At 49.7% G+C, this 12,971-nt stretch overlaps 1 protein-coding gene across 5 annotated transcripts in view; it reads right to left on the minus strand.

Annotated features, from left to right (window-relative positions):
• The window catches only part of PRKG1 (protein kinase cGMP-dependent 1), a 1,639,061-nt gene that overhangs the window by 78,394 nt on the left and 1,547,696 nt on the right, over positions 1–12,971 (minus strand). The window lies entirely within an intron of this gene.

A 12,971-nucleotide genomic window follows, 5' to 3' on the forward strand; every position in this document is an offset into this window, starting at 1 on the left:
GTACTGGCTAGCATAAGAGGCCTGGTCAGTCTGTGAGCAAGCAGGAGTTCCCCTAGCCAGGTGGAGTTGTAGGCCTCCCCGTCTGTCTGCACTCTTCCTGGCTACCTTGCTGTAAGCGGGTAGAAGTAGCCCACGTCCCTGAGTGTACCGTGTAGTGCTCACCCGTATGGCTGGTGACTTGGGGCCTTCTGTTAGCCTCCGCTCCACGACGGCGGTGCTGGTCCCTTGCTTGTGACTGAGCCTCCGGGCTTCTATGGCCAGAGGACCTGAAATCCCCTGCCGGCTGGTTTCTGCTGCTGGATATATAAGTCCTCACAGCTTCGGACTCCTGTGTCTGGTTCCTATTGTCTTCTGCCAGGTCGAGCTCTGCTCAGCTTCCAGCCCCTCGTCTTTAGCTCCTAGCTCCTACAGAGCTCCTTGCTGTTACTTTCCCTTGCTCTCACTCTGACTCTGACTGTTCTCTGTTCTCTGACTCACTCAACCCCACCCCAGATCCAGTTTATAAGGGCAGAATTCTCCCCTCCCAGGACTGGGGCAGGAGGATGTTGCATCTTTAAGGGATCCTGACCAGGAAACCTCCCACTTGCTCTCCGACGTAATCTCTATTACTGTGGTGACCAGACCCCTGGGGTGCCACACATGGCTCTTGTAAGGGGCATTGCAGTACCTCATAATTTTTGGAAAGCATTCCATTCACTGCTTAGGCCAACAGTGCACAGGAGACCCAGTTGCTATAAATGGAAAAAAAGGTTTAGTTAACGCCCTCTGACCTCCATGTCATTTCCAAGGGGCATTGGAGTGCCTCGAAATTTTTGGTAGGCATTGCACTCACTGTATGCCCTATAACTGTGTAGCCGAACCGCTCCTTTTGTTACAGAAACATATCCTACAAGACATATGTGGTTGACTGGCCTGATATTGATGTGAATGGTCCCTGTTCCTCCTGCTCTTTCTCCTTTGCCACTACCTCATCCATCATTTATCACCTGAAGCTTTGTTTTAACGGGAGTCATAGAACTTGGATAGTAGCAGGAAAACATCCAGCAATCCTCGGAGGAGGTAGGATATGCGCCAAAACGCTGACCTCCTCAGGCCTAGCCGCTACTACATACATGCGCTTGCATTACAACAAAACAAAGCAGATGCTAACTTCTATCATCCTCATCATGCTCCTCACCTTGGCACTCTCAACTCCCCTGATGGAGAAGCCAGGGCCCACCGGAGGAGTCTGATAGTCCGGTGGGCTCGACCAATGCTGTCCTAAAGCAGGCCAGGCTAAGAAAAGTGTGGGAAAGGTTACCGGTACAAATAGGGGTGGCTGGGGACTGAGTATGGACACCCGGCCACCCCCTGGAGGCTGGGGAGCAAGCGGGGACACCCGGCCACCAGGCGGCTGGGGACTGAGTATGGATACCAGGCCGCCGACACAGCCATGGCGTGGTGGCCAGATTCCGCCTCCACATGCCTAAAAGGCCCAATTTAAAGTGCAAGCAAGCAAGCAGTATGGTATTGCAGCCTGGGGGTGGGTGGGTGGCAGGCTGCATACTTGCGCTTGCATTGCAAGGAATGGGAGAGGTACAATTTAACACTGCCCTGGGACTAGAACTTGCATGGGGATAGTTGCAAGTCTGCATCTTCTGATGCGGCAAGGATCACTTATGATGGGCACACTTTTAGACAGTGACCTGGGAGTCAGAGATGCTTCCAGGGGACTTGAACGGGTATAGTTGCAAGTCTGCAATGACAGGTGCAAGGTGGGAGGCATCTTCGCATGTACCATGAACAGGGGTTTGGCATGCACACACTACAGCGGAATAGGCTCTCCTTCCCACTAAATGCACTGGGGAGGGCACAGGTAATGTTTTGGTATACGCGCTTAATCTTATGTATAAGGCACACCAGGACAAATAGGGGCGGCTGGGGACTGAGTATGGATACCTCGCTGCCGAAGCAGCCATGAGGTAGTGGCCAGCTTCGGCCCCCTCTAAACTAAAAGGCCCCATTTCAAGTGCAAGCTAGCAGTATGAATTGCAGTCTGGGGGTGGGTGGGTGGCAGGCTGCACACTTACACTTGCATTAAAAGAAAACATAGCAGATGCTAACTTCTGTCATCATCATCATGCTCCTCACCTTGGCACTCTCAACTCCACCGATGGAGAAGTCAGGGCCCACCGGAGGAGTCTGGTTCTCTGGTGGGCTCGTCCAATGCTGCCTAAAGCAGGCCGGGCTAAGAAAAGTGTGTGGGGGGATGTTCCAAGGAGAAATGGGGGCGGCTGGGGACCGTTTATGGACACCCGACTGCCCCCAGGCGGCTGGGGACCGCGTGGACACTCGGCCGCGGGGCGGCTGGGGACTGAGTATGGACACCCGGCCGCCGGGCGGCTGGGGACTGAGTATGGATTCCAGGCCGCCAACACAGCCATGACGTGGTGGCCAGATTCCGCCTCCACATGCCTAAAAGGCCCAATTTCAAGTTCAAGCAAGCAAGCAGTATGGTATTAAATCCTATCAACCGACCAAATAATATATGGTCTGTAACCCCTACAATACTAACAACACCAACAAGCAGTATGGTATTGCAGCCTGGGGGTGAGTGGGTGGCAGGCTGCATACTTGCGCTTGTATTGCAAGGAATGGGGGAGGTACAATTGAACACTGCCCTGGGACTAGAACTTGCATGGCGATAGTTGCAAGTCTGCATCTTCTGATGCGGCAAGGATCACTTATGATGGGCACACTTTTAGACAGTGACCTGGGAGTCAGAGATGCTTCCAGGGGTCTTCCCCATGCTGTTCCCATGTCTTTTCAGCACTTTATGCATGTATCACACATCACATGGCCAGATAAGGTTGTAAAATGTTAAAATGACATTTCCCGGTGAATGCATTTGTCATAGTTGAAAGCAATACAAAAGTGCAAAAACGCATAAAAAATGCTACTTGTGAACATAGCCGAAGGTGTGGAGGAGTATTTTTGTTTTTGGTCATTTATTTTAACTTTTACACAAGTCTTTTCCCTGGAAAGGATGTTCCTTAACATATTTCACAGGAAAAAAGTTTCACTTTCGTTTTATTGTGAGCCTGTAAAAGTGGCTTAATACCTCTGACCACATTGTTGACAGCAGTGACCTGGGGGTCAGAAATGCTTCCTAGGGCGATCCCCATGCTGTCCCCATGTCATTTGAGCACTGTCACTATCGTTTTGGGCACTTGTTAGGCTTTTAAAAGACTGCCGGGGGTGCCACCGCAAAAATGCTCGAGTCTCCCATAGACTAACATTGGGCTCGTTGCTCGGGTCGAGAACCCGAGTATCACGGCGAGCTCGGCCCGAGCTTCGAGCACCCGAGCATTTTAGTGCTCGCTCAACACTAATAGATAGAGAAAATAGGGCAGTATTCCAAAAACTGTGCAAAAAGTGGACCTTTTATTAGCCCATGTGGAGATGTTTTAGTTTCATATGGACTTATAAACACAGTTTACACAGTATTTTGAAGTTCTGCTTCCTTTTTTTATACAGTGTTAAACAATTTGGGTATATGTGTATATGTCACTGCATTACTTTCACCTGGTGCTGCTTCGCTGCTATTTTCTAGATAGATCGATAGATACTATGACTACAGTAACGTAGTCCAAATTTCATATATTCGTTGTCTGCATACATTTTAGTGCTGATAGAGTGCTGCTGTGTTCTTTTGTTTCGATAGATAGATTGCAATCATAGCAGCTTGCACCGGTCCACATTAGATTTATTCTGTTAGGAGAAGCTGGTCAGTTTTCTTTTTTGTAGTTCACTATTGGGGGTGTTGACCGCCTCCTTTTCTAACTGAGCATTTCTCAAATCAGGGCTCTTTCACACATCAGTGTCTCCAGTAAGTGTGGTGCCAGTTTTCACATGTCCTAGAGACACTTATACACATATACACAAACAAATGGATCAGCGCACATGTCAGTGTGTTTCCACGTACTGTGTGTCTGTGGGCAAAACATGCTGACATGTCCGTGTTTTCCACGCCGCACAGGGCGCAAAATGTCCAACACACATGCACACGGTTTACTCGCGGATGACATCCATGCGTCACCAGTGTGACACGTACCAGCGCCTGGGAATCAGCAGTACAGTTCGCGCTGATCCCAGGTGCCGGGCGCTGGAAGAGGCGACCGCACATTCTGATGAGCAGAGGAGAATGACTCGCTGCAGCGAGCAGGCCCCTGAACTGCGATGAGCTCACTGAGTGACAGGACACTGCTCACTGAGCTCAACGTAGTTCAGGGGCCCGCTTGCTGCAGCGAGTCATTCTCCTCAGCTCCTCAGCGTGTGAGCTCACCTCAAGCCAGGTGAATATAATGATTTTTTATTTTATTCTTCTTTTTACAGGTTTTGGAGACATCCGGAGCAGAATACTACTCTCAACATTGTCCCCTGCTGGGGTTGATCGCAACGCTAGCAGGGGACAATGATGAGTGATTCCTTCAGCACCTGATGCTTTGGAACAGCGTGAACTGTACTGCTGATTCCCAGGTGCCGATATGTGTGATACTGATGCGACACATAGGCAGCACACGGTTGCCACACGTATGCCACACAGGTACACACAGACACCCAGCACGGATATCTCCGGTACTGGATTTTCCAGTACTGGAAATATCAGGATGTTTGAAAGAGCCCTAAGGCTGTTTTTATTCACCCTACCTGCCCTTTAAATTTGTAGGCTTTTAGCCCAGGAGAGGTAAGCTTGATAAATATTAGGTTTAGGGTCCCATCAAAGAAAAGTTACTTTGCTGTGGTTTATGGGCTCTAATGAATCGGCCAATTTACGTGCTAAGTACCTTCATTTTTTAAAAGTATATACTATACAGCAATAATGCAGTTCAAATTTCATATATTCAGTGTTTGTATACATATTGATGCTTACAGAGTGTTGCTGTATTATTTTTTTATAGAAAGATAGAGAGACAGATAGACAGATAGATACATAGATAGATAGATAGACCAATCTTTGTAATCATTATTAAAATAGGCCATTTAAAAAATGATGAGCTGTACAGCTTTTTTCTATAAATTAAAATGTTCTATTTCTAAAACAAAAGTTACATCTAAATCTTGCTATTCTTGTAGCACTGCAAAATATGCAGATATAACACGTCCTTCATCACATTTCTTTAATCTTTGTGAAGAATCCTGGGATCATCACAAAACGTTATTTAGTGAAGTGGAACAGTTTAATTCCAGCAGACTGATAATTATCGGTATTATTATAATCTTCAAGAGTAACATGCACTTAGCAATATCTACCACTAGATGTCATGCAATCCCAAGTAAATGAAATTCGTACAGTGGAACGATAGCTGGTAAGATCGCTATGTAGTCACCTGTCTTATGCTCAATTGAGAAAGATCAAAAATGATGTCCCGACATGACACTACTCAGTTGGGCTCTTGTTAACTTTAAGTTCCGGTTAGATTAGAACTGCATAATGCGGCCACATGGTCATTAAAAGCAATGATTAATACAAACTGCATCCATGACCAATTGTTCAGATTTTGCATGGTATTTTACATTTGGTTAAGCAAATGGGAAAAGAGGAAAAACATTACAAAGTAAGAGTTTTAAATATATCTATAAATATGTCTGTCTATCTACAATCTAGAAAAATAATTACATAACACTGGGTACTGTACAGTAAAAATGTGATGGCTCATGGGGTTTTATTTGATTTACATCACAATGATAATGTGAACAAGCCGTACTCCTATGGTGAGATATGATCACTTTCAGGCACAGGCCAAGCGCAATATCCATTTTAGCAAATCACAGCATCTCTCACATTTTTACTGTGAATACTCCCAGCATTGTCTTTTTTTCCAGAAGGGAAGATGTGTGAAGCTACTCACCACCCCATGCCGTTTGTATAAAAGGTTTAATTGGGAATAAGTAGTGTGCAACCCTCTGATCTGCAGCTTAGGATGTTGTGTAATGGATATGACGCGCCCCCTGGTCCGTGGGGTACCCGGTGCCGGGCCGGTAGATGCTGGGGGTTGTAGTCACAGTGGCGGTGACCCGGTCCGTGACCCAGGGCGGTCAATCCAAGGGGAATTATATGTATAGGTTTTATTAAAGAGTCCGACTACGCCACCTGTGGAATGCGGCTAAAGGGGCCGCCGCTGCGGAACAGTCCTCTGAAGCTGGTGGTATTGCAGCAAGGATGTTATGACTTCCCACAGGAAGAGTTAGCTTCAGGGCAGGGTGTGGATGTTGGTGGTTGTGCAGGGTGTCGTAGTGCAGTAATAACCACAGAGTCAGTATAGTACAGTCCCAGGGTCTTTACTGATGACAATTAGACAAGCCTGGACTGGGGTACTGGCTAGAGGTAAGAGCCCGGTCAGCCTGGAAGCAAACATAGAGTCCTCCTTGCCAGGTGAAGTTGTAGGCCTCCCCTTCTCACTATGCTCTTTGGCTTTGCTGCTTGTAGCTGTGCTATAGCCCACATCCCTGAGTGTAACGTTCTGTGCTCACCCGTATGGCTGGCAGCTCAGGCCTTACTCATGCGTTGCTCCCATGTAGCGGTGCTGGTCCCTCTGTGCTGCTGAGCCTCCGGGCGTCTGATGGGGCCAGGTGACCTTCAATCTCCTGCCCTATGGTATCTGCTGCTGGGCCTTCAGTGCCCCACAGCCTCGGACTCCGGTGTCCGGTTCTCTGTGTAATTCAGCTAGGACGAGCTACCTCAGCTCCAGTCCCTAGCTCCTGTCTCTTCGATGTACTAAATTATACTCTCTGACACTAAGACAAACTAACCCCGCCTCCAGATCCCAGTTGCCAAGGGGAGGGGACTCCTCTTGCTGGTCTGGAGCCAGGAAAGTGTTGCATGTGTAGTGTACCAGACTAAAAGGACCCCTGCTTGCTTCCAGGCATTGCAGTACCTCTTTTGAAGGAGGCAATACCACTGTGGCAACCGGACCCTCTGGGGTGCCACATTCCCCCCTAGTTAACTTCTGTACTCCGGGACTGAGAATATTTTTTCAAAAGTAACAAATAACAATAACAATTTACATTAGAAAATTATAAACATTACAGTCTTTAACAGGTTACAGCACAATCTGCAACCAGGTGTCCATTCCACTGAGCAAGGTGCAATTTGAGGGACCCGTCCGAAAACCCTCAACGTAGGCCCTGGGGTGGCTGCTGGGCATAGATCATCCAGGTGTTGGACCACGTCTTCGGCCACGCCAAACGGGTTTTTCTTTAGTGGTCTTTTAATATAGCACCAATAAGGGGCGCTTTAACAAGTGCAACTATTTACAATGGAAAGTTCTTTGGTTATTCACCGTCCATAACCTACAAGTCTTTGTACCCCTTTCGGGTAACTGGATAAACACATATAGAATTTTTCAAACTGGCAATGTCTCTGGCATACCCTTACAAGTAACTATATACAGCATACATTTTAATACTCTTATACTTTAAACTTTACATTTTAATTTCTCCAACGAGCAGGGAGCTGACCTTTTGTACTCCTGGTCGACCTACATAGTACACTGGTGGTTACTGCTCTACCCTGGTCCCTTGTGTCTACCCCTGGTGTGGTGGGTTCAGTGTGAACTACACTACAGGTAGTCTGAGGAGGTACTGGTAGGCTGGGTAATCTCCTATGGATTCTTTGGCTCACCATGGGTACGACAGGTTCACTACTAGCAGAGGGTAGATTCTCCTGGTCTGCTGATGATGAAGCTTCTGTCTCGGGCCGACTGGGCTTCCAGCTGTTCTGGGACTTCTGCAGCTTCCGGTGAGGCCGCTTGGAGAAAGGTAATGACCGGCACTACAATTGCATTGTTTACCTGTGTCCACGACCGGGGAAATTCTCCGAGTACTGTTTGGACTACTTCCTCCACTTCTTCTGTGGGCTGAGGGTTGTCTTGATTTTCTTTAGTGTGTTTTAACTGCTCAGGACATATCTTCAAGTGGTCTCTTGAGACTGCCGCTGAAGTTTCTCCTCCATCTTTGCTGATGAGGCACACTTTGGTGTTATCGTAACTCGAGGGTAGGATGGTGTACGGCTCTACCTCCCACTGGTCATCTAGTTTGTGGAGTCGTCTCTTTCTCTTAAGGACTTGTTCTCCAGGTGACAAGGGAACAGCAGGTGCGTGTTGATTATAAGCTTTCTCTTGCTTTTGTCTTGCCTGGGACAAACTTCTTTCAACACACTCTTGAACTTTGCGGTATTGTTGCTGCTGCTCGGTATCCCAATCTGCATCTGGTGAGGTCGTCTCTGGTGTTAGGACTCCCATGTCCAAGTCGATGGGTAGCTTACCAGGTCTTGCTCTCATCAGGTAAGCGGGGGTACAGTTCGTGGAGTTCACCGGGATGTGGTTGTATAGGTCCACCAAATCTGGCAACTTCTCTGGCCACAGGCTGTGTTCTTCAAGGGGCAACGTCTTCAACAGGTCTATCACCACCTGGTTCATCTTCTCACACAACCAGTTGGTTTGGGGGTGATACGGCGTTGTCCTGATTTTCTTGCAGCCGTATAGGTTGCAGAATTCCTGGAACACCTCCGCTTCGAAGGCTGGACCTTGGTCAGTAAGCACACGGTCAGGGTAACCGTGCGGGCGACAGAAGTGCTGTTGGAAAGCTTTGGCTGCCGTCTGAGCCGTCTGGTCTTTCACTGGCACTACTACCAGGAACCGGGAGTAGTGGTCTACTATGGTGAGAGCGTAGACATAGCCTGACCTGCTTGGGGCTAGCCTCACGTGGTCCAAGGCTACCAGTTCAAGTGGCTGTTTGGTGATGATGGGCTGCAGGGGAGCCCTCTGGCAGTCACAGTCTTTTCGTCTCAGGTTGCATGGTCCGCATTCTTGACACCATCTCTTGATTGCTTTCCTCATGCCAGCCCAGTAGAATCGCTCACGTAGCAAGACTTCCAACTTCTTCCATTCGAAGTGTCCCGCTCCATCGTGGTACGCTTCTAAGACCATTTACGCATTCCGCCTCGGGACTACCATCTGCCAGACCAGTTCATGTGTCCGGGGGTTGATACTTCTTCGACACAGCTTCCCTTCATAGATGAACAGCTTGCCCTTCTCCTTCCACAGCTGTTTGGTCTCCTGTGGAGCATCTGGATCAGGGCGCGAGTCAGACTGTGCCAGCAACTCCTTTACCGGGCGGACAGCCGGGTCGCTATCCTGTGTCTCTGCCCATCCATGGTGGGGCAATGGGTTGAACGTGACCTCTCTATTGACGTAGCACCAGTTCTACACACAATGGGAGCACTGGGTCACCCCATGACGATGGAAAGCGGGGATCTCTATCTCCTCCAGCTCTTCCGGGTCTTCTCCCCGATCTGGCAAGTTGGGCATCCTGGACAGCGCGTCAGCATTTGCATTTTTTTTGCAGTTTCCAGGTGTGTCAGCGGGTTATTGTCCGTGAAGACCGTAAATTTGGAGGAGGCGAGATAGTGCTTGAAGTGCTCTGTCACAGCCCAGACTACGGAGAGGAACTCCCACTTAAAGGAACTGTAGTTATCGGGGTTCCTTTCCATGGGCCGGAGCTTCCTGCTGGCATAGGCAATTACTCTCTCTCTGCCCTGCTGTATCTGGGACAGCACCGCTCCTAACCCCACGTTGCTCGCGTCCGTATGGAGTATGAAGGGTTGGCCATAGTCGGGTGAAGGATTCGTCTTCTGGCTTATCCCATTTGAACGGAGGCTTCGGGTTTTTGGCCTTCCTGGACTGGCCTACTAGGAGGTCCTGCATGGGTGCCGCTATCTTGGTGAAGCCTTTGATAAACCTTCGGTAGTAGCCTACCAACCCAAGGAACTGCCGCACTTCCTTGATAGTGGAGGGTCTTGGCCAGTCCTTGATTACGGTGACCTTTTCAGGGTCTGGTGCTACACCTTCGGCACTTACCACATGACCTAGGTACTGTACCTTGGGCTTCAACAGGTGGCATTTGGACGGCTTCACCTTCAGGCCAAACCCAGCTACGGCTTCAAACACCTCTGCCAGGTGCTTCAGGTGGTCTTCATAGGACTTGGAGTAGACAATGACGTCATCCAGGTACAGCAGGACTGTCTCGAAGTTCTTGTGTCCTTGACAGCACTCCATTAACCGCCAGAAGGTTCCTGGGGCGTCGCAGAGCCCGAATGGCATGCAGTTGAACTCGCTGAGGCCCATCAGCGTTGTAAATGCGGTCTTTTCTTTATCTGCCTCTGCTACAGGAACCTGCCAATACCCACTGGTGAGATCCAAAGTAGAGAAATAATTAGCAGATCTTAATGCAGCTAGGGACTCCTCAATTCTGGGTAACGGGTAAGCATCCTTATGTGTAATGCGGTTAATTGGCCTGTAGTCAGCACACATTCTCATTGTACCATCCTTTTTCCTGACGAGAACTAATGGAGCTGCCCAGGGGCTAAAACTATCTCTTATCACCCCAGCCTCCTTCATCTCCCGTAACATCCCTTTGGCACATTGATAGTGAGCTGGGGGTACAGGCCGGTACCGCTCTTTAATGGGTGGATGATCTTCCGTGGGGATATGGTGTTGTACCCCTTTTACCTGCCCAAAATCTAGTGGGTGTTTGCTAAAGACCCGCTCATACTCCTGGACCACCCGGTATACTCCATGTTTTTGGTGCTGAGGGGTGGAGTCAGTGCCCACGTGTAGCTTCTGACACCAATCCTCCATCTGTCCCTTAGAGCCATTATCCTCCGCCGGATTGGATGGAGGCAAGGGTTCCACTGCCTTTATAGAGTTGTTACTAACTGTGAATAATTTAGCAAGGGTAGCATACCAGGGTAAATGGACCTCTTCCTCCCCACAATTCAGGATGCGGACTGGCACTCTCCCATTGTGAACATCAACCACCCCCCTGGCTGTAAAGATGGTGGGCCTACTGTCTGAGTATACGGGCTCTACCAGGGCCTAGTAATCTCGACCCCTGAGACCGATTGCTGCCCAACACCATATCAACATTTCACTTCTAGGGGGCATGGCAATGGGGAATGGGTCACTCATCCTGACACTGCCAATTTCACCACCAGACAGTTCTACCTGTTGTCTTCTCATCAGGGCTCTGATTTCTCTCAGCAGAACCCGCTGCTGACTGGAACTGGCAGTCTAAGCAACCTGCTGTAACAAGACAATAATTTCTGAAAGACAATTTTCTATGACATTAGTGCCTAAGGTTATCATGGGATGACTTTCTCGGCGATCAATATCAACAATTATCATTCCTTGCGATGGCAACTCTACTTTGCCAACTTTTATGGTCACCTCTTTATACCCCACCTGAGGCAAGGGCTGACAATTGCTGGCATAGATACTAAGATGTTCATCTGGACGGCGTGTAATGTTTGAGTCAGTCCAGTATTGTTTATAAAGAATGTATGGCATAGTGGTCACCTGGGATCCAGTGTCCAGTAACGCGTTCATTGGGATGCCATCTAGCACGACAGGTAGGACCGGTCATCCTCCCACGTACTTATCTCGCCAGCTTTGTGGGCCTGGTCATCTTACTCCTGGGGGTTGGTCCTCTGCCCCAGGTTTTGCTCATTTAAATGGCAGAATCTTGCATAGTGTCCCGCCTTGTGACAGCGGCGGCAGATGGGTTGCCCGTCCTGGTCGTAGCGATCGCTGTTCCCCCCTCTGATCGGTGGAATCCTCTTCTGTCGTCGCCACGGGACGTCATCTGGACTGGAAGCCAGCTGGATCTTTTCCTTGGGGGACACTTGCATGGATGCACCGTTTTGGTTAATGCCGCTACACTTTTAGTCAGCTCCTGGACCTGAAGGCGCAGGTCTGTAAACGGATCATTGTCCAGAGTCTGTGCATCAGCCTCTACAGGTTCTGGGGAAAAGGATGCCACCTCCTGGTGGTACGTGATAGCTGGGCGCCGGTGGGATGTAGCGCAGCCTGGTGTTGATTCCCGCAGCACCCGGATGGCTCTGTCTTTAAATTGTGCAAAGTCCAGATCAGGGTTTTGCAGAGCCATAATGCGCAGCTGTGTCCGGTGAGCGCTAGACAGGAGCCCCTCAATAAACTGCTCAGTTAGCAATCTGTTCTCATCTCACACACTGTCGAGGTCTACCTGTTTGATGGACCGCAGCGCCTCCTGCAAGTTTAGAGCATAGTCCCGTACACTGTCCTGCACCCTTTGCACCCGTAAAACTTCATTTTAATTTCTGCTGCGGTGCGGGTGTCAAAGGTATCCTTTAATCGGGCCAGTATTTCTTTTACAGTGCCTTTGTCTCTGCCCGGCCAGGACTTCACCTCTTTCTGGGCTGCACCGATTAGCTGGCCTATGAGGATGTTTACTTTCTGCTCTTCAGACAGGGGATATACCTTAAACAAACTGCGCAGTCTTTCCTCAAAGTCATTCAGGGTGTGCGACTCTCCTGAGTACTGGGGCAACCACGCCGCCCCCGGTATGTATGGCATTGATAACGGCAGTACCATGGCAGCGGCTGCGCCTGCAGCTGGACTTTCCTCCATGTTGGGCGTCTTCTTCCCCCCTAGTGTACCGCGGCCTACCTCTCTTTACCTTTCTTCCTGTAGGCCGCAGCTCCGCCGGCGACGGTCTCCTTTCAGGGCCTTGCGTCGCTCGCGCCTGACGTCAGAGCGCCCACTCGGGCCCCTTCCAGGACCTGACGCGGCGTCAGTGCATGAGGCGGGGCCTGGGCTTCGCACGCTTAGAGCGGTTACGCCCCTCTTCTTCCTGCGCGGCGACTCGGAAATGGAGGACAATGGCGGGAAACAGCGGCAATTGGCGCGAAACTTCACCACGGTATGCGACTCAGTTCTTTAAGGCGCACAGTACCCGGTGGCAACGGGCACAAAATCCTGCCGACTACGCCAAAGTTGACATGCCCCCTGGGCCGTGGGGTACCCGGTGCCGGGCCGGTAGATGCTCGGGGTTGTAGTCACAGTGGCGGTGACCCGGTCCGTGACCCAGGGCGGTCAATCCAAGGGGAATTATAT

Source organism: Phyllobates terribilis, unplaced genomic scaffold (assembly GCF_046119375.1).
Source record: "Phyllobates terribilis strain yellow unplaced genomic scaffold, ASM4611937v1 Scaffold_5__5_contigs__length_657084704, whole genome shotgun sequence".
Classification (NCBI taxonomy): Eukaryota; Metazoa; Chordata; class Amphibia; order Anura; family Dendrobatidae; genus Phyllobates; species Phyllobates terribilis.